Source organism: Melospiza georgiana, chromosome 5 (genome assembly GCF_028018845.1).
Source record: "Melospiza georgiana isolate bMelGeo1 chromosome 5, bMelGeo1.pri, whole genome shotgun sequence".
In the NCBI taxonomy this organism is placed as follows: Eukaryota; Metazoa; Chordata; class Aves; order Passeriformes; family Passerellidae; genus Melospiza; species Melospiza georgiana.
The window spans coordinates 72677035-72703522 of record NC_080434.1 but is presented as its reverse complement, the minus strand read 5'-3'; the positions used below and the strand labels follow the sequence as shown (position 1 = coordinate 72703522).

Sequence of the window (26488 nt, the reverse complement as noted above, 5' to 3'; positions counted from 1 at the left end):
TCCTTTCTCTTTCTCACAGGCATCTCTGCAACCTCTTCCAGTGCCTCCCCAGCCCCATCCCTCACTCTCCAGTCTGATTTTCCCCCCTGCCATGGGCCCCGGGGAAGATTTTCACAGAACCATTTAGTTTGGAAAAGACCTTTAAGATCATTGAGTCCATCTGTTAACCTCACACTGCCAATACTGAACTGTGTCCCTACAGTGCCATTTTACCTACCTTTTGAGCACTTCCAGGGACAGTGACACCATCCACTCCCTGGGCAGCCTTTTCCAAGGCTTGACCATCCTTTCAGTGAAGAAATGTTTCCTAATATCCAATCTAAACCTGCCCTGAGGCAACTTGAGGACACTTTCTCTTCTCCTGTGACTTGTTACCTTGGAAAGAGGGGTTTTCCAGCTACCAGAACACAACCATAGGCTAATGAGTACTCAGTAATGAGCTTTGCTGAAGACTTAGCCCTGGCAAATCTGCTGGGCTCAGGGCATGATGCAGTATTCAGGTCAAAGCAAGCAAAACCTGGTAGAAGAAGTGATTTGGAAACCCTCTGGAGCCCTAAGGATCACCTGTGTGCTTTGCCAGGGAAAAACAGGAGAAAAGTCATTTCACACAAGAAGGATTTTGACCTTCACTGCTGAGTTTCAGAATGGGACTCATCAGGGTTTGGATTTACAAAAATCAAAACTAGGACTTACTAGTATCCAGCAACTGGCACCATTTCACTGCAGGCCGCTGGGCAGGGTCTTTTCTCAGTCACACACACTGCAGACAGCCCTAAAACATCTTCCCTGGCTCACCACGAGGCAAAGCTTTACCTCAGCTCAAAAAGCTCTCCATTACCTGCCTTGTTCCCCCCACACTGACCTTCATTACTCCCACAGATCAGACTTCTCAGGCCCTCACCTTACAAACCAAGGTGAAGCTGAGGTGTAAGAGCCTTCCCACAGGTTGTGCCAGTCTGGGAGGACATCCAGCTGTACCACCCAAATGAAGGCTTGCTTCTGGAAATCGTGGTCCCAACAAATGTTATCCACTTCCCCTCAGTGTCCTCCATGAAACCAGCCACAGAGAGTCGGTGCCAAGGACCCTGCAGGAGGGAGATGGAGGAGGAATTTGAGCCATAGCATGTCTTGGGGCCCTGTCTTTGCCAGCCAGGGCCACCAGACCTGGACAGAGGGTTACACACAAGCAGAGCTTCCCCCTGTGCAGCACAGTCCTGGAATAGCTGAATATCCAGTGGAGAAAACTCTGAGCCCCAAACACTGACTCAAACCCAAAGGAGAGACAGATATTCAGACAGCATGAGATTGGATGGCTCTGTAAAGTCCAAATTTCACTTCCAGTGCTGCCTACCAGACTCTGAGCCATATATGCCCTCTCCCTTATTACAGAGAAATTACAGAGAATATTAATACCAAGAAATGAATTAGCAAAATCCAGTTTTTCCTTAGTGGCTCTCTCTGCAGCATGGAAGCCCACTGGCACACAGCTGCCCATGTTCATACCAGTGTCCTCCAGGAGGGAGGGACACCTCCAAGCTGCCATGGGCTCAGTGCTGAGCCCCAGCCAGCTCCCAGTGCTGGCCAGGGACTGACAATTCAACAGCACAATTGAGCTGCAACGCCTGAGGACATTCCTTGGCTCTGCTCAGCTCCTGGTGTAGCTGCAGTTCCTCAGAGCACTCCCTTCCTGCCTTTCATAGCCAAGGCCTCTTTGATGTATTTCCAGGGTAGGTTACAAAACTGCTGCACAGAGACCCTCACATGATCCCTGCTCAGGGAGCACCTCCCATACCCACCTCCTGCATGGGCACTCATCATTACACAAATAATGTATTTGTTTTTATTTCTTCTGCAAAAAGAGCACCAGGGAGCTCACCTAGAAATGGCCAGATTAGTTCTGAATCACTTCTAGCTGCAATTATATAGGAGGGGATGAGTCTTCTCCATGTCCTTATAGCCCTGGCTGCTCATTTCCACCTGCAGCTGGACATCTGCACAACCATCCATGCACCAAGAGCTGTGCCAGGTGTGCAGAAAAAATGCCTTTTCTGGAAGTGAAGGGGCTGGGTGTGGCTTGGAACAGCTGCACAAAATACTGCTGACCCAAGTGATGAGCAGCAGGAGATGGAGGAACCAGAGTAGGAGGCAAGGGCATAGCAGGCCAATATTGCAGACTGAAAGACAGCATTGCATGCCATCACAAACACATTGGTGACTGCCATGGCATTTGCAAGTTCACCTTCTTAAGCTGGCATTAAATTGTCTCTACAAGCTGCAGTCGTGCTGCAAAGTGCCATGCAGACACACTCTGCATGCAGAACATCTTGGTGAAAACAAAACAAACAAAAAATTAAGGAGAATAAAAGGAAAAAAATCATTCTAAGGGGATGGTTATATTTGGCCTAAGAGCACTGTGGGAAAAAACATCAGCCGTACCACATATAGGTGTCAGTGCCATTTTTCTTCCTAAACAAGAAGTCTTTTGCTATTTAAAAAACCCGTCTTGTTCTCAAGAACATTCCATCCCTGAATTCCACACACAAAGCTTGGATCGGATGTCTACTATTCATATATTTTTCCCTCTTGGTTTCAGTATGAGCAGAGGAGCATTATCGGCAGGAGTTAGAGCCGGAAATAGGAAATGAGATGGAAATTGTTAATAAGGGGGGAAAATAGCTCACGAAGGTTGATCCTTCTAAGAACAGCCACCTTTTACAGCCCGGGATTATGCAACACTCAGAGCAGGATCAATTCAGCAAAATGAAAATTCAAGACATTGCAGATTTTGATCATGCTGGTCAGCTACCCTGTTATTTGCTGTTTTGTTGTGCCTTACAAATGCAGAACCAGAAAGCTGACAGTCTAAGCATGAGGGGAATGGTAGGTGGCTACATGTTCTTATCTGTGTGAACAACAATGGGATGGGACAGAGGGAGAGGCACCACTGCTCTCCACAGTTATATCTTTGTGCTCTGTGTATTGTGTTAACAAGCAATAAACACAAAAACATGGAGGGAGAAAACCCAACCACAGCTAAATCTGAGTTACTGCTGGTGCACATTAAACAGATGAAGTTGGTACCACAGGGCAGGAGGACACTAAATAACAAATCAGTGCTGCAGGCAATTTTCAGTGCTTCTGTCCAGCGATTTCCCCATTTGTGCTCTGGTGGTGTTAATGTCTAATCTTGTTCCAAATAATTTATCCTTCCTGAAGACCAGCGCTGTAGTCTTTGTACTCTCAAAAAAAACCTGCTTGTGTGCTGGGAAATAGCAACACCCCACTGGCTGTGAGACAGGTTCTCAAGGGACACTGCAGGTACTTATTGCTGGTGGTTATTTACAGCTAGAGCAGAGAAAACCAATTGTTATTCTCTTCTTCTGGAGAAGAGTCTTACCCTGGGGCAGGATGATTTAGGAGTAACTACAAAAGAGCATGAGCAATTGGGTTTGTGTGACCTGAACAGGTAACCCCTTCTCTAAGATAATGAAAACTCCTCATGTGCAGCAACAGCAAAGTGAAACGGGCTTCCTTGAGCTATTATGAATGTGTCCTGTCTTATTTTACACTCTCACCAGCCAGAATGAACATAATTACAGCTGCAGGAGAGTAAATCCTTGCCATATGCCAAGGTGATGATTTGCTCTCTGATCCTACCCTAACCTTTAGGATAGAATGCATCAGCAGAAGCTTAAACTCTCATTCCCCAAGAGGCAGATTGAACATATTATCAATATGTACACAGCCTATACTGATGCCATTTCAACATATGTTGCTGAAATTCTGATGTTTTGTTGGCACTACCATTTCAGATTCAATTAATACCCAAAGAGAATCCCTAAGCAGTGTGGTTTGGCACTGCCAGGAGAGTTGATGATGCTCCTCACTGTGTATCTCAAGGATAAAAGCCCATCTGGCAAATTGTGCAGTACAAGAATAACATAAATGTATATATTGGGAATTTAAGATGAGTGCTGATTAACTAAATGTGCAACAACCACAGATTTTAACTGTGGATTTGATCAAAATGGTGAGCATAATCCTAGGAACAGAGTATTTAGTTATCTTAAGGACAGCTGTGACAGGCTGAGATCCTGTGGCTTTGGTTCCAAGAGAACAAAGCTAATTTTGTCTTTCTTGACTTTGGTATGGGTAGTTTTGGGATCCCTGCAATTTGCTTCAATTTGAAGGCTAAGCATAAATTCAGCAAAAATAGTTTGCCTGACTTCAGTTTAAAAACATCCTCAGTCATACAGGGACTACTGTGTTTTCCATCTCAAAATAAAGCACTCCACTGCCCAGAGAAGGGCAACATTCTCACCTACAATTAAACCCTATTCTCTCCTCAAAGTTTTATTCTGAATTGTTGCTGTTTATTCTGTCTTCTTTGCTTCTATGCACACACACAAATGGCATTTCTCTGTTCTTTAATACTGAGTAAATTACATAGCAAGGCTTCACAGGGGTTCCCCATAAACACCCTCACATTAGACATCCACTCTGCAAACATGCAAACTGCAGTATGGGTGTTTTGGTTTGGCTCCCACTTTAGGGCACATTTCTTCATATGCTGGTGTATCTTCCACCAGGGCAATGAATTTCAAACCAAGGGAGACACTTTCTGAAAAAGGATGAGCCTCATCTTGCCCAGAAAATTACAGCTTGAAGATTTTGTCCTTCAGCAGCAAGTGAGGGGTGCAGATCCTGACATTCACTGCCAGAGGCACTGAGAGCATTTGCAGCCATTTGTCTGCTCTGGATGCCACTGTGGCATGGATGAGATGGGAGATGTTTTCCAAGGGAGTACTTGCATTCCCAAGGTTTATAAATGGCGTGTACTGTGGGAAATGAAACAAGAACAAGCAAGGGATGGAGAGGACTTCCTCTTGCACTCCCAGAAACAAAGCCAGCCCTGGGGATTCCAGCTGGCATCACGAACCATCACATGTGTTATTGTCCAAAAGGCTTTCCAGCCTCACTGGTCTCAGGCTCTTCGAGCCATACAGTGCCCAAAGAGTGCTTCAGCCTCAGCTTTCCATTAATGAGTAGTGCACTGGCTTGAACTGGATTCACTCCTTAAAATTGTATTTTAAAATGTATTTGAAAGGAGTATTGGACTCTGAAATGAGCTGGATTAGCACCTCAAGGGGATAAAGGATGCACATCTATTTTATTAATCTTCCCAATGTATTAGAACCTCAGGCTCTGCACAGAATGGTACAACACAGTTTGGGGTTTGCAGGCTGAAGAATTCCTGTGGGCTGCTCAGTGCAGCTTTTTCCTGGGGTCTTCAACAGCATTTTTATTTCTCTCCTCTCTTTCTCTACTCAAATCTCTTCTAGGCATTTCCCAAGAAGAGACAAAGCAAAACCCTCAGACCACTCATGTTCAATCATTCCCCTAAAAGGGGTGGTCAGAGTGCACCTAGGAGCTTTTATTAATTTAGCTTTCCCACACCAGGGTTACTTTCCTGCTTCTCCTGTGTAATTAGAAACTCATTTCCTGAGGGATACATGTCTCCCAGAGGGGAAACAATAAGAAACATTTGGTAATCACTATCCTATGCTATAAGTTTATTTTAAGGCTGTAATTGCTGGGAGCTCCGAGGGATTTGGGGGATATTTATTGTTACAGCAGAGCAAGTCAAAGTACTGGCAATAGGACAGAAAGCCTTTCATCCCTAGTCACCAATTCAAATCCAGAACAGGTAAACAGTGGATATAAGTTGCCTTCATCCAAGACCCCTCAGGGGTGAAGGTGACATTGGTTTGGCTGCCTTCATTTATTGCTCAGCAGGCAGATGCCAGGCTCCTGAGCCCACTGCCTCTGGGTGACCCCACCAATGTCTCAGCAGGACCAGCAGGAAAGGTGTTGGGAAAATTATTTATTTTCATAAAACCAACTGTATGGTAGAGGGGCTTGCAGCCAAGACTAATCAACTGGAGTAGCAACACATCCAAGCTCCTCTTCTCTCCTCCTCCAGATTCATCCTCTGGCTTTCAACAGAATGAGCTGTGTTCTGATATTGCCATGCAAATTTACTCTGTAATCCCCCATCTGAGCACCCCTCATGCAGCCAAAGGAAAACAAATCCTATTACTGAGCATGAAATCTTCACAGGCCTCACCAGCTGCAGGTGGATCTGCCCCGAGCATGGTTCTCATGCTAGACCCAAAGGTGTGGTGGATGTGAGACCTGCTCCAGGTTTATGTACTGAAACCCCCCTCAGCCAGCCAGCCTGGCAGTGCTTTAGGGTGCCAGACCCCCATGAGCTGCTGGCTTTGTCCCTTCAAAGGCACAGGCAGCACAAACCTTCCTTGTGCTCCCCTCCTGGGCGTTCCACACTGCAGCTCTGCACTTTGGGCCTTGTCTCTCTCTGCACTTTGGGCCACTGTCGCTCCTGAGCTGTCCAAGATGTTTTCAGGCAAACACAGCACAAGAAAACAGTGATATCTGACACTGCAGCAGGGCTGGCCCAGCTCCAGCACGGACCTCAGGCAGGGCTGAAGTCTGGGACCACTCTCCCTCCTTGGTTACGTGAGCCTGAGTCTCGAACACCTCCAGCAAATTCAGTACCACAACTGCACATGGAGGTGGCACATTCACAGCCAGGATCTGGCTCTGCAGCTGCAAACACCTCTGCTGTGAAATTTGGCTCCAGGACAAGGGGTTATGTGGGCTCAGCCACCTGGCAGGCTGAGCACACACACCTGCCTTTCGGGCAGCCCTTGTATGAACTGAAGGCTTCTTCTCAGACCCAGTGACAGCTCCTGGTTTGGCCAGGCTCACCTTGGGTTTTTTGGGAATGTCTGAGGGCAGAGCTGAGCTTTGAAGCATTTAAACCTAAAAGATCCAAGTTTTATGAACCAGAAAAACATAAGGTGCACTCGGTCCCGACACCTTGTGCACAATTTGCGTATTTCCCAAACAAGCCCTCCCTAAGCCATCCAAAAAGTCAGCATGAGGTTTGTAAATGTGGACAATTTGACAGTTTTATTTTTGATGAGCAGAGCTAAGTTACACAACTTTTCTCGCTGTTATTTAATTGGCTTAGACATTTGAAATTAGACCTAATTACTTTTCTCACTCCATTAACATCCAGTGACAGTTGATTTCTGTTTTGTGAGAAAAGTTGGAGCTTTTGCTGAATTATTTGACTTCCAGCTTGCTGTGAAGGATCCTAGGAAGTGACAGCAACAACGTCCTTGGCTGGTTTGTGCTAAAATGCCTTTTGCACACAACCTGCTTTTCACCCAGGTCAATTGGCCGTAGCTGAGCCTCCTTGGATCACAGGTTAATTTACTTTGTGGAGAGTTTTTCCTCACCAAGCTGCTGTGGACAGACTCCCACTGCTCTCACTGCTGGAAAGTGCTTGACTGCTACCCCACACTGCTTGGCTTGGCACTGGCTTTTGCACTCGGGTGTTTGTCTTTGCCCCAGGTTATTCTGGCACGATCTCTCCTCCCCATATAAATTCTTGTGGGCAAGGAGAACTTTGCCATGTTGAGCTCAACTAGCACTTGAGGTCGGGTAAAGCTTTCCAGCTGCCCTTTCCCCCTGCACTTTTATGTGCATCCCTTCAGGGCACGGCCTTTGCTTGGCCTGCTTCTTCTCTAGAGAGAGGATCCTTGCAGAAAGATATTTGAAAAACTAAAAAAAACCCAAAAAAACCTCACAATACAAGGGAAATATGGGAACAGCATTCACAAGCTGGAGAAATACAATCTCTCCATCATGTTTGGCTTTAAGATCAGCGCTGGAAACAGAAGCAGTTGTGCACTGAGCCTATTCAGCATCTTCCACAGCTTGGCTGACACAAACAGGAGAATCATCACCTGCAAAGAGGGTGACCTGGGGCTCTGGGTGGAACTGGAAGGACAAGAGATGGGAAAACCACAGCCCTTCCAAGAAATGGCTTTCAGGACAGCATTTCCTGGAGCATGTCCAGAGAATCAAAAAAAAGTAATTTTGTAAATGTACAATTAAGACAAAACACAGCAGTGAAGGTCTTGCCGTCAGGCAGACTATTTTTGGCTCTCCCAGTTTCCTGGAAAATACAGAGAACACTCTTTGACAAGATTGAGCATTTTAGTCAAAATGGTTTGATCATGGCTTCAATGACATGATTAAAATACATGGCTACAATGGCTGTGCTCCACTGCCAGATCCACAAAAACCAACTTTTTATACTTTTTAATTTTTTTTATTGTTCAGCACATTTTTCTCTTTTCTTTTTAATGAACTCTAATATATTTATGTAACTCATATGGAAAAAATATCACCAAAGTGCTGTCTAACACTTCTAAACCTTGACATCCTCCCAGGGTATTCAGAAGTACATTTTTTTTTTTTTTTCGTTTTGTTTCAGCACATTTCAAGGCAGAGACACGATGCACTCCTGACCTTCCTGTCATCATGTGGGGCATTTTTTTTTTCACCTGTCCACAATATGCCTGTTCCAGGCCATGTTCCAGCACCTCCCTCAGTGCTACACAGCCTTCTCTGTGGAGCCGTTCCCTCAAAAGGAAACAGATGGGGAACAGCCGTGGTTAGCACAGGACACTGCCTCTTATCTCTGTGTCTTCCAGAAACACATGGGGCCAGCATCCTCCTCTCAGCTTTCTGTGCGAGGACACACGGAAAACAATGAAATTCTAATCCTCCACCAGAATGCCCAGAAAAATCCCAGCTCAGTCCATGGCCATGAGCTGAGTGCAGCCTTTCCTTAGGCTGCTTTTGTCCAGCAGGTGCTTGGTCTGCAGCTGTGGCCCTTTTCAGGCTGCTATCACACCAGTATTGAGCCAACTTTGCACCACTGGGATGATGCCAAGTTGACTCAGTATTGGTGTGATAACAGCCTGAAAAGGGCCACGATTGTCCCTGCTGAAGTGGCCATTTCCCAGGATCCATGGCTTTCATCCTGAAGGCAATAGCTTCCTCTGGCTTCCCTGAGAAATGCCAGTGAGGGGGAATTTCCAACAATTCCATGTGTTTGTTGGGCTCTAAGGTCTTGGCACAGCCACAATCCACACCATGATTTCCTCATACACCCAGGAATGATTGGGTTTGCAGAGTGACATCTGGCCAAGCTGCAGGATGAGACTGAGGGGCAAAAGCCATTGTTAAGGAGATGTCAAGTGGGTTTACATGCTCCTGACCTGTAGGAATACCCAAATCTGCCCAACACCTCCATGCTTTCCTAAATCTGTTTGACATCTCCCATGCTTCAGCCCTGTCTCCTCAGGGCTGGAAGAAGGAGAAAAGTCTGAGTGCTTTCCTGACCTCCCCATCTGCAGTGACAAAACCATCCCTGTGCTGATTGCAGCCCATCCCCATGAGTCATGGCCAGAGCAGCCAGGAACAGCCCTCCACTGCAAAAAACAGAGCCTGATAAATCATCCGGAAAAAATAACCTCCTGGTTTGTTAAAATAACCTCCTGGTTTGTTAAAAAATCCTCCTGGTTTGTTAAAATAACCTCCTGGTTTGTTAAAATAACCTCCTGGTTTGTCTCTCCCAGCCTGCCCCTCCTTTAGCTGCTGCTCAGAGCCATGGCAGAACAAGCTGGAGGGAATATCAGACCTCACCCCTGGCCCAGTGCAGCAGGCAGGGCTGGGCAGGGAGTGCCACTGTGTTCCTAGAATTGGTTGTCCCAGTCCTAGTGCTCCTCAAGATTCCTGGTAGCCCTGTCTGAACTGGGAATGGCAGCAGGAGATACAGCAGGAAGGGCAGAAGATGCACAAGGAAGTGGTTGCTTTTGCTTACCTTCTCTTAGCCCCAGAGCTTTTATATTCTGTAGGAGACATCACAGCAGCTGTTGCAAAGACCATCACAGAGCACAGGGTGCTTGCTCAGGGCTGTCTCTTAGTGCACAGCCTGATTTGTGTGTGCACCCTGAGGAACAGGATCCAAGGGCATCTGAATTCCTCATCATTTACTCTGCCTGAAGTAAGGACACGCTCTGACAGAAACTCTGAATTTGATACCAGTACCTCCTGTGCTGGGAGAGGTCACAGCAGTTGGGTGTTAGATTCTGGTTTGGCTTTGAAAGTCTGTAAAATAAACACCTGCACCTCATTTCAGCCTAGCAACTGCACCACTGGCAGCATCCCCACCAGTGAGCACCAGCACACACACTGGGAGGGTCTCCTGTGCTGCTGACACTTGCAATCCTGAGCAAAACCAGCCTGAAAATCCTCCCATAAATCAACCCCACTCCATCTTCAGTCAACACCTGTTTTCTTCCCTCCTGCTTAGGAGGGAGTTCATTACCCCAATTGCTAACAACCTTCCCAATTCCTAACCTAGATTCACCCACAGCCACTTCATGCCCATTTGTTCTGGTGCCAACATTGTCCCCAGGCTGAAATAACTCTTTTCTCTCCCTGGTATATTTATAGAGAGTCGTCACATCCTCCCTTGAGCTTTTGTCTTGCTAAACTAAACAAGCCAAATCCAGACATCCCATCCCATGGGACAGGTTCTCCATAGCCCTCTTTCTGTTTGTTTTGTCCTGGGAGGTCTGACCTGCCCTACATGTCCAGCCCATTGCAGGCCCTACACATAGTGCTGGGTGAAGAAGAAACAGAAAAATGATGCAGCAGCCAGGTTTTGACCCAAATTCACATTAATAGCCCCTAAATGCCACCACCACACTCAGCTCATGCAGCACCTGTGGTGGGGCAGAGCTGTTATCCTGTGTGGGCAGCACAGCTGGAAGCCAATAAGTGAAGCAATAAATCCAAGGGAGGATGCACAACCCAATAAACCAAATAAACCCAAGGGAGGATGCGCAGGGCTGAGCACTTTGTACTGTAGAGATTTCTTCACCAGTCAGGGGGATTTCTCCATGCATGGCCTGGGTTTTGTTCCTGTCATGAGCCCATCCCTTAAAAGGATTTTGCACAATGACCAAAGCAAAATGCAGAGCAGCAGCACAGTGGCTTGCATTAAATAAGGGACAGCTCACAAATTAAGGAATATTTAGTGGGTATTGAGGAAAGACAAACACATCTGGACACAGCCTTTGGAGAGCTGGCAAGGGTGGGAAGAGAAGCAGCAATGCCATTCTGTGATCTGAGTACAGCCTGCCCCATGGCACTGAGTCCTTTGAATTTCCCCCAGAAGCTTCTCCCTGCACAGAAGCATACAAATTGCACAAGGAGCTTTAATAAATTAAAGCTCCCAATTAAACTCCTGATGGTTGGGCCCCTAATCCGAGCACTTGCTTTCAGAACTTTGTTTTTCTTTGGACGTGCACTTTCTCCCTATGCTTGATCATTTTAAAAGTTGTATTTCAAATAAGCCTAGTCCTGGTCATTCTTACAGCAGCACTGCACCACTGAGATGTACATCCCTGACCACAAACTGCCCAGAAACAGAGAGGTTGTTAAAATCACTGTCACCACAAAGAATGAGCCCTTTTGTCAGCTCCCAGAGGCAGGGGACAGAAGGATGATGCTGAGCTTTCCTGCCTGTGTGAATTCATTTTGATTTTGCTGATGGATGGGTGTTTGGGCAGCTGATCCACCTCAGCTGGGATTTTCCTGTTCATCCTGCCCGGGGAAGGTTATGACAACTCCTCATGAAACTTAGGGCTAGTAACTCAAATAAGGCCATGGAAAATTACTCCAAAGTGACCTGATGTCCCAAGATATTGTGTTTCATTGTTTATTTGTTTATTTACTGGGAGGGAAACCTAGCAGTCATTTCTGCTATGCAAATTGCTAAACGTTCTAAAAATTCTTGGCATGTGCAGGACTTTTCCTACTTAGTGACAACCAACAGTGACCTAATTCAGATTTGACTGGACTAAGCTACAGGGCTCCAGTGAACCAGATATGTCCCAGATATGTCCCAGAACTTCACCAGAATCTGCCAAGAATTCACCAGAACTTCTGCCCAAATTGTCCTCTGGCCCCATTCAGCTTTGGGGTGTCAGTGCACTCCCAGTGCACTCAGAAACTGCCATGGGAAAAGGTCATGTCAGATAAAAAAGTCCTCCAGATCCCATATTCCAAAGAAAATCAATACAGGCTCTTGGTGAAACATGTCCTGTGGTTAGAAGTTCACAGAATTTGAGCTGCCATTGAAATCACAGCAAATAAAGGTTCTGAACCACCTAAAATGTTCCATTAATGTCTGAATTATGATATCCCTTCTAGGAGAGAGAGCAGAAAAAGAAACTGAACATGAGAACTGAAATATAAGGGCCTGGAAATGTTGTGGTCCAGACAAGGAATATTTAAGTGAGTTAATCAGATTTTTTTTTTAATTTGAATGACAGTGGTAAAATTCCAGACTACCCATTTACAATTAGCCATATTCTCAGAATCCCTCTTCACACTTCCAACAGAGATGATTACATTTTCAACACAGCTGATAATTCAGCTCCAGCCCAGCTCTGAAACTGCCTTGTCCCAGCCAGTCTGTTTGGTAGTTCAAGTATTCTATTCTTGGGTTAGTTCAATATTTTATTAATAAAAAGCTTAACTTCAGTGATGTTTTCTTGGTTTTCGGTTAGTTTATTTTACAGCTCCAATAAAATATATAAAAATGAAATTGATACTGAGCCCATCTCTCTGGAGCAACACTGCTCTAAAACCTTGGAGGGCCTAGGGCAGATGCCAGCCAGGTTAAAAGGCAATTTCCCCCCCAATAAATCTGTGTTCTTGCCCTGGGAAGCTGCTCACAGTGGGAGTGGGGAGCTCTGCTGGAACAGGTCTGGCAGCAGAGAACCACACAAGGTGCAACTGGGTTTAACTGGGCCATGAAATATCACTTTGTTGTGTTCCTGTTTAAACAGCCTCAGGGATGGAAATATTGCCACATGGAGGTTGTCACCCTTCCACTCCACATTTTGCTGTCTTCCACCTCCAGCACATCCCTCCTCTGCCCCAGCGCTCCCCAGACTCTGATGGAGAGATCCTCCACACCTGAACATCACCATCCTCTCCATGGGGCCTCCACTTCCTCCTCCTGGCATGTCCTGTGGATGGGAACAAGATAATTGAGAATTTGGTGCTTTTTAGGCATGTCTTTGGTGTGGATCTTCACTGCACAGCAGTCACAGAGACTCAGGTGCACTGCAGAGGCCACTGGAAGGAGCATTTTGGAGTCATAACTTTGGTGCTCAGAAAGATCAATGTAAAGTATTAAATCAAATTCATCCTTGGAAATTCAAAATTTGCATGAAGAGTTGCTAAAATCCTCCAGGGTATTTATCATTAACTTGAACTTGTTAGGATTTCCTGGACTCAGGAGCATGGTCCTTCCCCACACACTCCATCATCAGAATCATGGCAACGCTGTTCTATCTCTATGTTCTCCTTCTACTGCAGGAAAAATGAAGAAGGCAAATCTGTCTCCTCAATATTTGTCATTTGGCTCAGTTTTCCAGAATTCTTTGGCAAAAATCTTTTTAGAAAAGAAGAAATGGGGAGTTTGGAGAGCTTCTTTTAAAATATACGCGTGCTTATGTCTTGGTCTGTCATCACAAATGGCAATGTGCCAGAAGGCAGAGACCAGAGGCACCAGAAGGATTATGGAGCTATGATCCCTCTGTTTGGAGCGTGGGTAACAGTGCAGCCCTACAGCCTGGTCACATATTTCAGGCAATACTTTCTGCAATGAAGACCCACGTTCCAATGCTCCTGAAGATGCCATGAGCATTTAGCTTCAGTTTTGGACAGACCTTTTTATTTCCCAGTCTATGTCCATGTGTGACATACTCCCTTTTCCTAAATAGTTACAAGAATATTAATTTTGTCAGCTAAAAAAAAAAAAAAAAATAACCTTTAAAACCACTCAGGTCTTCCACCTGTGGCAAATCATTTAAAATGAGGATGTTCACACATCACATTGGCAGCTGATAGATGGATTCACCTGGATGACAAAGGGAAATTACCTCTCCCACAAAAAGCTCAAGTCCTTCCTCGCAAGGACTCTCTCTGATAACACCAAGAAGAGTAAATGAGCACTTAGCAATCAATACCAAAAGTATTGCACTTGGCAATCAATACCAATACCAAAAGTGATAGGAGGAGAGAGGACTTTCATTGTTTCTTCTCCCATGGATTTGCACTCTGTGATATCCATGTGCAGGGGATTTCTGTGATCTCTTCTTCCTGGCAGGCACCTGAACACCTTCCCATCAGCCCAAACTCAAGACTTTCTATTGATGACAGAGCAGAATTTATTTCTGCCAGCCTCCAAGAAGGCCATAAAAATCCAGAAATGTTAAAAATAGAAGAGAACAGCGCCCAGTATTTTATTAAAATCATACTTATTTATGACAAGCAAAGAGACTGCAGGACGTGGATCCTCACCTGGCCAGGAGCTCACTCTGCTCTTGCAGCAGGACAGACAGCCAGCAGAGAGGGCAGGATGAGTTGCCCCTACTCCCCAGAGCAGGGCAGATATTTATGGCTATTCTAAAAATTATGGCAAAAGGAAATCCACAAGCTGGAAAGTCGTGCTGGCTGCAGCTCCACAGGAAACAGCAGGGCGGAAAAACCGAGTTTGCCAAATGGAAAAGGAAAAATCTGGTGGGGATGCTTTTTCTTTTTTTTCTTTTTCTTACTTAACAAAAAAATCAAGTTTCTCAGGATGTTTCACAATTGAAGCACATAAGAAAACTGTGCATGGCAGGGAAGGCAGCTCAAGTGGAGCTCAAATTAATGAATGATGGGCACTGTCTCAAGATTTGGGTATCCATATCTTGCCCAGCCTATCTCAGAGCAGCACAGACATCACACACTCCTTCCCTTTACCAGGCCAAACCTTCAAGCTGGCCTTGCTCACTGCAATAAATGTAACTAACAGGAGCATTAGGATCACATTTCCCTCTACATCTTCCAAACCAGATTTTGCTTTTCCTCTCTCCACCCCAGATGCAGCAAAACCTCCGTGCAGCCTTTTTTAAGCCTCGTGTTTGGATCCTGCTTTAGATGAATTCAAGCTCATCCTCAATGCTAGGCTGGATGCAGCACCATCACTAATAATGTTACATGGCCCCAGCCTTCAGAGCACCAAATGCTCAGACTTAGGCTCAGTTGAGGAGATTTTTGGCTTTCCTTCCTCTTCTGCATTGGTCAAGGCACACGGAACAGGACAGGGCTTCTAGAGGAAGGTTGGAACTAGATAATCTTTAAGGTCTTTCCATCCCAAACCATTCTGTGACTCTAGGAAAAGTGCATCATTCAAAGAAGAAAAACAAGTGATAGATCCCAAAAAACATTGCATGACCACAAACAGGAGATTTTTGGCTTTCCTTCCTCTTCTGCATTGGTCAAGGCACACGGAACAGGACAGGGCTTCTAGAGGAAGGTTGGAACTAGATAATCTTTAAGGTCTTTCCATCCCAAACCATTCTGTGACTCTAGGAAAAGTGCATCATTCAAAGAAGAAAAACAAGTGATAGATCCCAAAAAACATTGCATGACCACAAACCTCCCATACAACCTCCACCAAGTGTCTAAACCTTGGCTTTTGCCCTGTGAAACACCAATAACTGCATGTCCTCGCTCCCCTTCCCAGCCCTGTGTATATTCCCAGACAAATAAAGCAGTAAACAAATAATTTCCAAATAAAAAAAATTTAATTAATTTTAAAAATTTAAGATTTCCATTAAAAAATATTGTCATCTTTGACTGGTTTTAACAAATGTGCTGAGATTTTTCCATGACCTTAACTCAGAATCTCATCCTTGAAGGGCAGAGTTTTGTTTCCTCATTTTCTGTACAAGCTGCTGCTACAATGAAATCTGACTTGAGCTTTAGTTTTAATGATCTGACAGAGACCACTAGGGGAGGGCCTCTCTCATTTTTTACAAATAATCATAATTAAATAAGTCAAATGTAGTCTTTGGGAGACATTTTCCTGAAAGCTCCCATAAAAATAGCTTCAAATCACTGTAGATCCATGTCTTTTTAGTAATTTTAAATTATAAGAGGCTTCAAATACAAAGGTTTTTTTTTTTAAGTCACTTTTTAATTAGAAGATTGAATGATTTCTTGATGTTACACATATTTTTAAATTTTAAGAACACCCAATTGTGAAATCTTAACATCAATTTGAACTCAAACTCAGTTAGAACTCTGTATGCTCAGACCCAGGACTTTGAAATGACCTGTTATGGATAAGAGACAGGAAGTTCCAGTTTATGAGCAGCATTGTCTCACTCAAACCTTGGGGTCAGAGGATCTGCTGGGCCCCTTTTGGAGCCACTCCTGGGAATTTCAATTAAATCCATTTCCTAAACTCTGTGAAGAACCTCACCTTGGCTTGAGGGTCCCCCAGATAGAGCAAATATCACAGGGCATTTTCCACCCTAAGGCATCCTGAAACCACAGCATCCAAGGCTCTCCACCCCTCAGAGCAATTCCATCCTTTCCCTGTTGGGAGGTGCCATTGGTTTGGCAGCTCCTGCATAATGCAGACCTTCAGAAGAGGAATTTCAGGAGACAGAGTCCAACTGAAGCCTTACAGAAATGCCTCCTTTCCTTTGCAAACACACACCAGAAGCAAAATTTTGGGGCATTAGTCTCGTTCCCTGCTCCAGGGAAAGTTGTTTTATAGAGAAAAGCCATCCCTGTTCCTAACCCTGTATAACCCAGCTAAAATCAAATGTCAAATCCCCAAAAGCATCTGTCCCTCGGCCAGAGGTTGTTTTTCTTCATGATGAATCAAACCTTCTGAGTAAATCACATGAATCACCAGCGGAAACATCCTCCTCACAGCTTCATCTCACACTTATGAATGAGGAGCTTGTTTTGCAGGTCCCCAGAGAAGAAATAGAGCCTTTAGAGATCAGGGAGGGGCCCAGGACTTTCACAAATTTTAATAAATTACAAACAATAAGGTGTCTCCCTCTTCCCATGAAAAAAGTTATGGCCAATTGCTTTACAAACCATCTCTCAATTTAGCAGTGCTTTTATTAATAAGAAAATGCCTGCACTGATGACATAATAACCCAGTTATAAATTGCATAAATCTGTTGCAACAGCTACAAATGAGCAGCGTGATTTATGAGTGGGGCCACTGACTTCTACACCTGACATAAAACTTTGCAGGCAATCAGCCACATGTTTCATTTCAGTTTTATATTTGACATATAAATCAGGCAAGTGAAAGGGACTCTGTCTCCACCCCCCTGAAACAGACGGAGCCAATATTTTACAAGCAACATGTAAGTCACTGTAGCAAGGACACAATATGAGCTATGGAAAATATTATGCTGTGATTTCATTAGTTTCATTTGAACCAATGTGGGGCACAGTAACCTGCCTCGGAGAGCAGGGGGGAAAACCCATGCAGGTCGCCATGGAAAAGCAAGTTTTCTTGCACTACCTGCCCCGTTTATTTCCAGGCCTTCCAAACCTGTGGAAGGTCAACTGAGCTGAGCAAGGTCTGGCCCTGCTTTTAGGGGCAAGGTGTCCAACATAACCCCATAAAGGTGATGTGGTCAGCCACAGAATGGAGCAGAACAGAAAATCTAACAGCTACTAACTGGATTTTTGAGGTTGCTTTTCACAGGTGTTAATAAAATAACTCAGCACCTTCCACAGGATCCCTTCCATCTTCAGATTCTACAGCAGATGTGCAAAGTAGCTCAGAGCTTCAAATTTGACCCTCAGCTCAATGCTGAATAACCATTTTTTAAAAAAGAAACTTACTTAAAAAAGAAACTAAACTTACACTTTAGGAGATTCAGGTATAACTGGCAAGTTTCTTCTGAGTTTATGTGTGACCCAAAGAGTCTTAAAACTCCTTAAAACTCCTTAAAATTCCTTCATTCATAAGTCAGGTCTTTGTGCAAAGTGCTGAGTGAAATTAGGTAGTTAGATATTTGCCTCAGAAACCCAAGGAAAAGCTGCTCCAGTTGTCTAGATGCAAATTCAAATGTCTGATTTTCAGTAAGTGTAAAATCAGACCCACAAACATGAGAAAGTGCTAAAGGTAGGATGTACAAAAGTGAGATGAAGTGTGAAATAATATATAACAACCTAAAGAAAACATTATTTTAAACAAGTGGTATAAATCTGCAGTACTTTCACCCAATTGCATGAGTTAGTTTATCTCAGCTGGATGAAGCCCTGTCAAAGCTTTTTATATGATCTCCTTCAGGGATGTGAATTTTTCCATAACAGAGGTGTTGGCCATTTCTGGAAAGCTCTTGCAATGAGTCAGTCCTGTACTGCTTTTCCATTTTCTCAGAAGAACTCTTTAAATACCCTTGAGGCAATGGAAAGCCATCTGGATGGGCTGGGACTGCCTGGTTCAGTGGTGCACAGCTCTGAGCATGGGCTGGGGAATGGACTGTCCAACGTCACAGCGAGATTTTACTCACAATTAAGTCCACTATTTCTTTACTTTTCATCTCCAGTGATTTTATGTGATATATTCCATAAATACATTCCTCTTGGAAACTTCAGTGGGGCTCTGATCAGCCACCAGGGTTACACCACTATCAGTATCCAGTGCAGATGAGGCTTTTGCATGTCCTCAGCTGGTAACCACATCTTGAACAGCACAAATTTCTGCAGACCCACTCAGATTGTTAATGTCTTGTCTACTCTAAAAAAAATATACACTCCAGCTTAACCAGACACCATCTGATTTCTCTAGTGTGTATTCCAGATGGAAAATAGATGATTTGTTTATAAAGATGAGTTTCTAGGGCTATAGCTGAGATCTCATCATTTATTTAAAAATGAGTTGTAAAAATACAGGAGAAAGCAAGCTTGCACCAGCTGAGAATTCCCCCTGCTGCTCATGACCTTACCCCTTCCTCCTCCCTGACAGGGTACAGAGTTGATTTCCCTGTACACAGAAGGAGCACAGGATGCTGGAAAGTTTACACCTCTGAATGTTTGTCCTGATTAAATACGTTGAGTGAGCGCTGAGAGAAGGATAATTAAAATGTTCTCTGCATGCAAATTGATGTTCAGCTGGGGGTGGTGGGACTGAAGCAAACAGAGCAATGGAACAAATCACGGTCAGGGTCAGACTGAGCTGCCAGGCAGTGCTGGGACAGTGTCAGACCAGGTCTGGGTCTGGCACCAGAGCAATCCAGCACTCACCCTTGCAGAATGAGTCATTTGTCAGGGATGAGTTGTTTGTTGGGAAAACTTGGGACTCTCAATGTGAGATCAGCAAGCTTCTTTTATTGAAGAGAGTATCAGACATTTATACAGCAAGTAATGATCTTATGAATATTCTGTAACTGAAACTATCTATTGGCCACACTGCAACATCAGCTCTTCTCTATTCCTTAGGGGTTACATCTCTCTTTTCTCATGTCTCTTTCACTATTTATCATATTACATCTAGGTTTAAGGACCTGGTATCTTGCAGGTGCAGGACATGGAATTAGCTACAGCTTTGTACTTTTCTAATTCTTAGCTACTCTCTCAACACTCACCAGTATTTCAGGCCATGGCAAGGAATGCACAAGGATAAATGCGTCCTCACAAGTCCATAGCCCAGTGTTGCTTATTTAGCAGCCAGCCTTTTCAGACATAAATTGCTCTCACCTCCTGCTCTGTGGGTCTTTTCTCAGACTTAAGTTGTGCTTGCAATAACTCCTTGTAATAATGGGGTTGTGCTGATGTTCTTCAGTGGCCCAAATGAGGATTCCCATTTCTAAAGGTCTCCCACTGGAGATCACATTCTTTTTTTCCTCTCCCCCCCACACATTGACTTCAAAACATGAAGTGTATTCAGGAGTAGCCAGCAATGATTTACAAAGGGGAAATCAAGCTTGACCAACCTGATTTCCCCCACAGTGAGGTGATGCACAAGGGCAGAGCAGTGGATGTTGTTTTCTTTGACTAATATATATTTTGTCATTGCCTCCCATAATATCACAAAAGATAGGATTACAAATTAGAGGTTCAATATGTGGGCAGTAAAATGGATTAAAAACTGGTTGTTGCACTAAACTGAGGGGATTGTGACCAATGACATGAAGTCAAGTGGCAGGAAAATCACTGAGGATGTGTCCCAGAGCTCTGCTCAGTTCTGAGCTCCCCCAGTGCAAGAGTGACACAGATTTATTGGAACTTTATTTATTGTGACCCAGCACAGGGCCACAAAGATGATTACTGGATTGGAGCATCTCTCTTATCAGGAGATACTGAGACAGCTGGGACTGTTCAGCCTGGAGAGGAGAAGGCTCATGGAGATCTTATCAATGTCTATAAATACCCAATGGAAGAGAATGAACATGAGGGATTAGACTTCACTGACAGGACAAGAGCGACTGGGCACCAACTAAAGCACATTAAATATTTACTGGGAGGAAGGTCAAACACTGGACCAGGTTGCCTGGTGATGATCTGGAGATAATTAAAACCAGACTGGACACAGTTCTGAACGACCCTCTCTGGATAACCCTGCTTGAGCAGTGTTGGACTTGATCTCAAGGCTGGACTGGATCTCAGGGTTGGACTGGATCTCAAAGCTGGACTAGATCTCAAAGCTGGACTTGATCTCAAAGCTGGACTAGATCTCAAGTTTGGACTTGATCTCAAAGCTGGACTAGATCTCAAGTTTGGACTTGATCTCAAAGCTGGACTAGATCTCAAGGTTGGACTTGATCTCAAAGTTGGACTTGATCTCAAGAGCTGCCTCCCACCACAACCACTCCATGATTCTGTGACTCTGTAGCAGCACATGGCACAACAGCAGCACTCATCTTCTTTGAAAGCAAACAATACCCAAAGTACAGCATTGCTCATTATTAATTGTTCATTAGCACAGTTCTCATCGCCATAATAAAGTATGTCTGTTTCCAGACTCTGCTTTCAGTTGCAATTTGACACACTATAATACAATAATTATAACTGGAAGTGCAGCAGTGATCAGATCCAAGAAGCATTTTGGCTGCAGACTCCCAAATTTTCAGGAAGTTCCAGTGCAGATCTGCACCTTGCACCTGGTTCCTGTCTGTGTAATGGGCAGAACCAGCATTTCTTATCTGAACAGCCACCTGCTATTTCAAGACAGCCCAAACCCCACAGCTTTGGAGATATTCTTGTTTAGAGTCAGACTCAAGGTTTTCTAGCCAAGGTCAAGTCTGTTGCTGTAAAATATTCTACCTGCTCCACTGTATCCTGCATCTCTGAATGTTTTTTAAAAATGCAGGGTTTAAAATATTTGAAGAGGAGACATTGAATTAGAGCAGAACAAGGCAAGAATAAAAATGTTTTTAAACAGATTTGATTTTTGGTTTTTTGGCAAGTTTTTCAAATTGCTTTTGGTGACGCATATTGCTAAAATGGAGCCAGAAATAAACTGTTTACAAGAAATTTTTTTCCAGTAAGTGAAAATCCAATTATTTTGATTTGAAGGTTTTGGCATTTTGTTTTTTATTTTAATAAACATTTTTAAATATTTGGGAGATGGTTCTCTAAATGAAATAAACAACCAGAGTATGCAGAGGAGTGCTCTCCCAAGGTGATGGTCCTTCTCCAGCTGAAGAACCAGGCACAAGAGGATAAATCCTGGGTCCCAGATCTTCAATGAGAATTTTTACATCATAGGAAGGTCTGGCCTCAGAAGCTGAGAATGCATTTGCTTGGCACCTGTTTCAACAAGCATGCACTCCATTACAAGTAAATGTGCATTGTTACAGTAACACAATTGCCCTGACAGAGTGTAAATTCAGACTGAATTTTTTTCATTTTGCTTTCTGCCGGGCACTTCTGCTGGCACTTGTTCCTGCATAAAGTTGCCTATATCCCCACTGGGGCTATCACATACATGTATCACCTATCTGCCCAAATCACACAGGAATTCTCTTAAACCACAGCTACTGTGGGTCAGCTCTGAATGAGATTTTCTGAAAAGTTACCCTAAAACAGAGAGCATCATTTCAAGAGCATTATTGATAGACATTGTCTGCCTGGGCTGACAGTGGACATTGTCTGCCCGCACTTCAGGGAGGCCTTTGACACAGCCTCACTTCAGGTCCTCAGAGAGAAGCTGTTGTTTTAATGCTGGATAAGCAGGCAGGGATTTGGCTTGGGACCTGGTTGAGTGGCTGGGACCGGAGGTTGGTGGTCCATGGTGTGGAGTCTGCTTGGAGGGCAGCAACCAGAAATTGCACCCAGGGGTCACACACAGAGTCCAGCCCTGTGCAACCCCTCACTGACACCTGGGATGATGGGCAGAGTGTGCCCTCAGCAGGTTTGGAAGGAAGTCACTGGTGTGCCAGAGGGTTGTCTGTCCATCCAGAGGGACCTCAGCGGGCAGCAGAAACGGGACAACAGGAACCTCATGGAGTTCAAAAATGAGAAGTGACAAATCCTGCACGCCTAGTGAGGGAGAAATGCAGGCACCAGGACATGCTGGAGACCACCCAGTGGGAAAGCAGCTTGATGGAAAAGGACCTGTGGGTGCTGCTGAACATCAAATTGGGCATGAACCAGCAGCATACTCTTGTGGTCAAGGTCAGTGGTATCCTGGGCTGCACTAGACAAAGTACTGCCAACAGGTCCTCCAGAAGGGTAATCTCACATATTCACAGAATTAAGGCAAAATCTGAAGTTTTCCCCATCCTCAGTGCAGCCAGTCAGAGCCACTGTGGCACATGAGATGCTGAGGTCCCCATCTCTGACTGCTCCCCATCAGCAAAATTTCATGCATTTTGTCCCATCTAGTTTAAAAGATACCTTCCAACACAAACCATTCAAGGATTTTGTGTGCTGAGCCTATTACCTTTTTTTTTCATGATTGTGTGGGTCCACACAAATAATTTTGGCTCCTAACTTTAATAAAGAGAACCCTGCACTCTTTACCATGCTATGCAAAACGCTGCCAGCCCATGTTGGGAGGTTTAGAGTAACCTGCATGACCACACACCTCTTGCTGTCCTTTTTACTCCATTTACTTTGTGCCATTTTGGCTCAGGAGGGTTTTCCTTGAAGACAGACCTTCAGCAGAGCTGGTGATGGGGATGCCATAGGGAGGTGCAGTGTCCCATCCTCACTTGCATGCCAAAATATTGTGGGCCACATCTCAAGTACAGGCTCCTTGTCCTCCTGTAACCCCTGGCAGCAGCACAAACCATGCAGCAAAGCTGCTGTGTCTGCCCTAGAGGCCGCTTTGCTTTTGTGTTGAAATTTCATGAAGCCCTAATAACTCTCACTCATAACTTTACAACCAAAACCTCACTGCTGTTGACCCTGAAAAAAATGAATATACAAACAAAAGTCTGAGAAGTGAATGCAGAGCTGAAGTAACTTGCTGATGAGGACTGTATTGGCTTTATGGGTGAAGCATGTAACCTCTGAGTCTCTTGCTTTGGTTTATCTGTGGTGATGAAGAAGAGAGAAAGGCCAGCTGAACACAGGAAATAGGCAGACAAGATCCACCTGTCCTTAGCTATTGGTTATCTTTGCTACCACAAGGACTCTCAGGAAAGAAAACCTAATATCTGACAAGATTTGTTATAAAAATCATCATCACCATCTCCCTCTTACCAGTTTACCACATTCAAAATGGTGGTGTTGGGTAAACACCATGCAAAAGAAATTACAAATGTTAGTAAAAAAAATCTCCTCCATCAGAGTTGGACAAGTCCTGAAAACACTGAGCTAAGGCACATTGTGTAAGTGGCAGTCAGGCATAAAACCAAACAGAAAACATCACAAATTTGGTTCACAGCTCAACAACAGCTCCATACATCCTCATCTACCAAACAAATAAGGAAAATAAAATGCTTAAAGAAAAGCATTGGGCCTTTGTTTTCCCTTCCTGGCACTCAAAACTTGGCCCCAGATCTACTGTGCATTTCACTGACTACTGAGAATGTGTCTGACAAACTTCAATTGAGTTTTGGGCATTTAAGTAAGCAGCTGCTATCCTCCATAGCATTAACTATCCCCAGTCCTGTCCAGCTCAAGAGCCAGAGACAGTGCAGCCCTCCTTCAGCTGCTGGAGGTGTTGATGGTTGCTTGTTGCTGTTCCTTTGGTTTCTTTCAGCTGGGGCATTCTCCTCTGGGAATTAACCCCATCAGTCTTGAAGGTAGCCTTGCAAAAATAGGATTTATGTAAATTAATGAATAAGTTCCCCAGGGAAACTGGGGATTACACGCCCCTGGAAGCGTCCAAGGCTGGAGGGTGCTCTGAACAACCTGGTCTAGTGGAAGGTCTCCCTGTCCATGGGGAGGAGTTGGAACTAAATGGTTTCTCTTGTCCCTTCCAACCCAAACCTTTTTATGATGCTGAGATAGGACATGTTTGGAGATAAGATATATAGAGAAAAAAGACATATAGAGAAAAAAAGCAGCAATGCCCAGGGGAAAAGGGAGGAGACATTTTAATGTTTCAGGAACATTCAGGTTCAGCCCCTGAAGTATAAATGTACTAATCCATTCTGATTTCCTGAAATGATTGAATGCATACTTTAACAATATGGATTCTTGCTTTCAGAGCCCAGCCAGCATAAATCACAAACGTGCTTTGTCTGCAATATATATGCCACATTTTATCACCTTGGTTCACGGCTGATACTTAATTTAATGCTCACCCGTTCATATAATATATTGCAGGATATGCATCACTTCACGGTTCTGCACCACGGTGCTCAAATTGCCCATGGTATTGATCTATATGAAGATTAAACCTCAGCATTCCTTAAGAACCTGGGCTCTCAGAGCACTAGATGGTGCTAGAGAATGCTCTTAGCCAGCTCCGGGGCTGCATCCCCATAAAATCCCTCCATGTACCATGTGCTTTGTGCTGTGTAACAGCATCATCTGCATCCAGCACCCACATTCTCAGCAGAGCTTCAGACGGGCTGCTGGCATTGCTCATCACTTTTCCTCTCTGGGTGATGAGAAGTTGTTTGTTGTTGCCAGGGGCAAGCTGTCAGCCTCAGGAGTCAAGCACCCAGATCATGACACTGTCTTCAAAAACAGGGCTCACATAAAATTTTAAGTGTACTTTTGTTTGCATCCTGCTTCCTAAGCCCAAGGAGTGCTCTGATGCTATTTATGTGCTCCCTGGGAAAGCATGGCAGTGCTGGGCACTAAAAAATCAGAGCCAGGCATGGGTCTGAGCAACAAAGTTCAAACCACAGCTCAGACCTGACTGGGGGGAGAAGGGAAGTTTGGTTTTGAACCATGCAAAGTAAAGAAACCACTGTTAGAAACCAGAGGGAAACCACCCTCAGAAACCAGAGGGAAACCACCCTTGGAAACCAGAGGGAAGCCACCCTTGCAAGCCACCCTTTCTCACCAGATGAGAAAGACAATCAGGACACAGAGCAGGGAGTTGTGCCACTCTGTGTCTGCTAAAAACTAGAGTCATTTTTTTGGCTGGAGCACATGCTGGGAGAGGAGGGTTTCGGGGAGACCAGAGCAGCCTGCACCCAGCAAGAGGTTTTCTTGTGTCATTGAGGGCAGAGGGAATTTTTAGCTGGTCCCGTAGGGTTATGCTGGGAATGTGTCCTGTGACGTGTGCAGAAAGGGAAAGCAAGCGAGCTGCACTTCACCTCAGAGATGACCCTGGCACCAACATCAATGGGTGATTTTGTCACCAGCAGCTGCACCACGTGAGGACAGGCTCTTGGAGAGAAACCCAAGTGTTGTTCCTCCTGCTGCCAGTGCCCAAGGACGTGGGGTGTCCCAGGGAACCAGGGCACACAGACTCTGGCAGCATAACAAGGGTGATACAGGCACTTTCCCTCCAGGACAGCTCAGCTGTGAGGCTGCACACTGAGCTCTACAAAACCCAGGTGTTCATGGGGCAGCCATGGAGCCTGGAGCTACTGACACCAAAACCTTGTGGCTTCAATTCCTGCATGGGCCACTCACTTTGGAGCTGGACTTGGTGATCCCTGTGCGTCCTTTCCAGCTCTGAATACTCTGTGATGCTGTGTTCAAATCAGCAATATTTCATGGCTCTGGTGCTGTGAGGTGCTGTGAGGTGCTGTGAGGTGCTGCCCAGCTGTGCCTATCCAAGGGGTGGGCACACTGTGGGATGGCACAAGGTGACACTGAGCCACAGACAGCTGCTGGCAGCTGGAGCAGCCACTGGGACACAGGGACACGGGGCAGCCTTGGGGCTGTGCTGGGGGCACCATAGGGACACAGGGACACGGGGCAGCCTTGGGGCTGTGCTGGGGGCACCATAGGGACACAGGGACACGGGGCAGCCTTGGGGCTGTGCTGGGGGCACCACAGGGACACAGGGACACAGGGACACGGGGCAGCCTTGGGTTGGTGCTGGGGACACCATAGGGACACAGGGACACGGGGCAGCCTTGGGGTTGTGCTGGGGGCACAGCTGGCAGCCAGCAACCCTCCTCATCCTCCTCCTGCAGGCAGGACAGCAGCTTCCCCAGGAGCTGACACCACACGGGCTGGGTCCCCTCCTGCCCACACAGCACCAGCTGCAGCTCCCCCATCCCACCAGGCTGCAGGATCAGCAGGGACCCATCCAAACCACAGCTCCCAGGGCAGGATGGACAAGGCATGATGG

General features: G+C 45.2%; 1 protein-coding gene across 1 annotated transcript in view; it reads right to left on the bottom strand.

Moving 5' to 3' along the window:
* Positions 1 to 4207: 4207 nt before the first annotated feature.
* POLR1A (RNA polymerase I subunit A) overlaps positions 4208 to 26488 on the bottom strand; it is a 206535-nt gene continuing 184254 nt past the window's right edge. The window contains exon 35 of the mRNA XM_058024995.1: positions 4208 to 4221. The gene's annotated coding sequence lies outside the window, so the exon portion shown is untranslated. The remainder of the gene's footprint in view (positions 4222 to 26488) is intronic.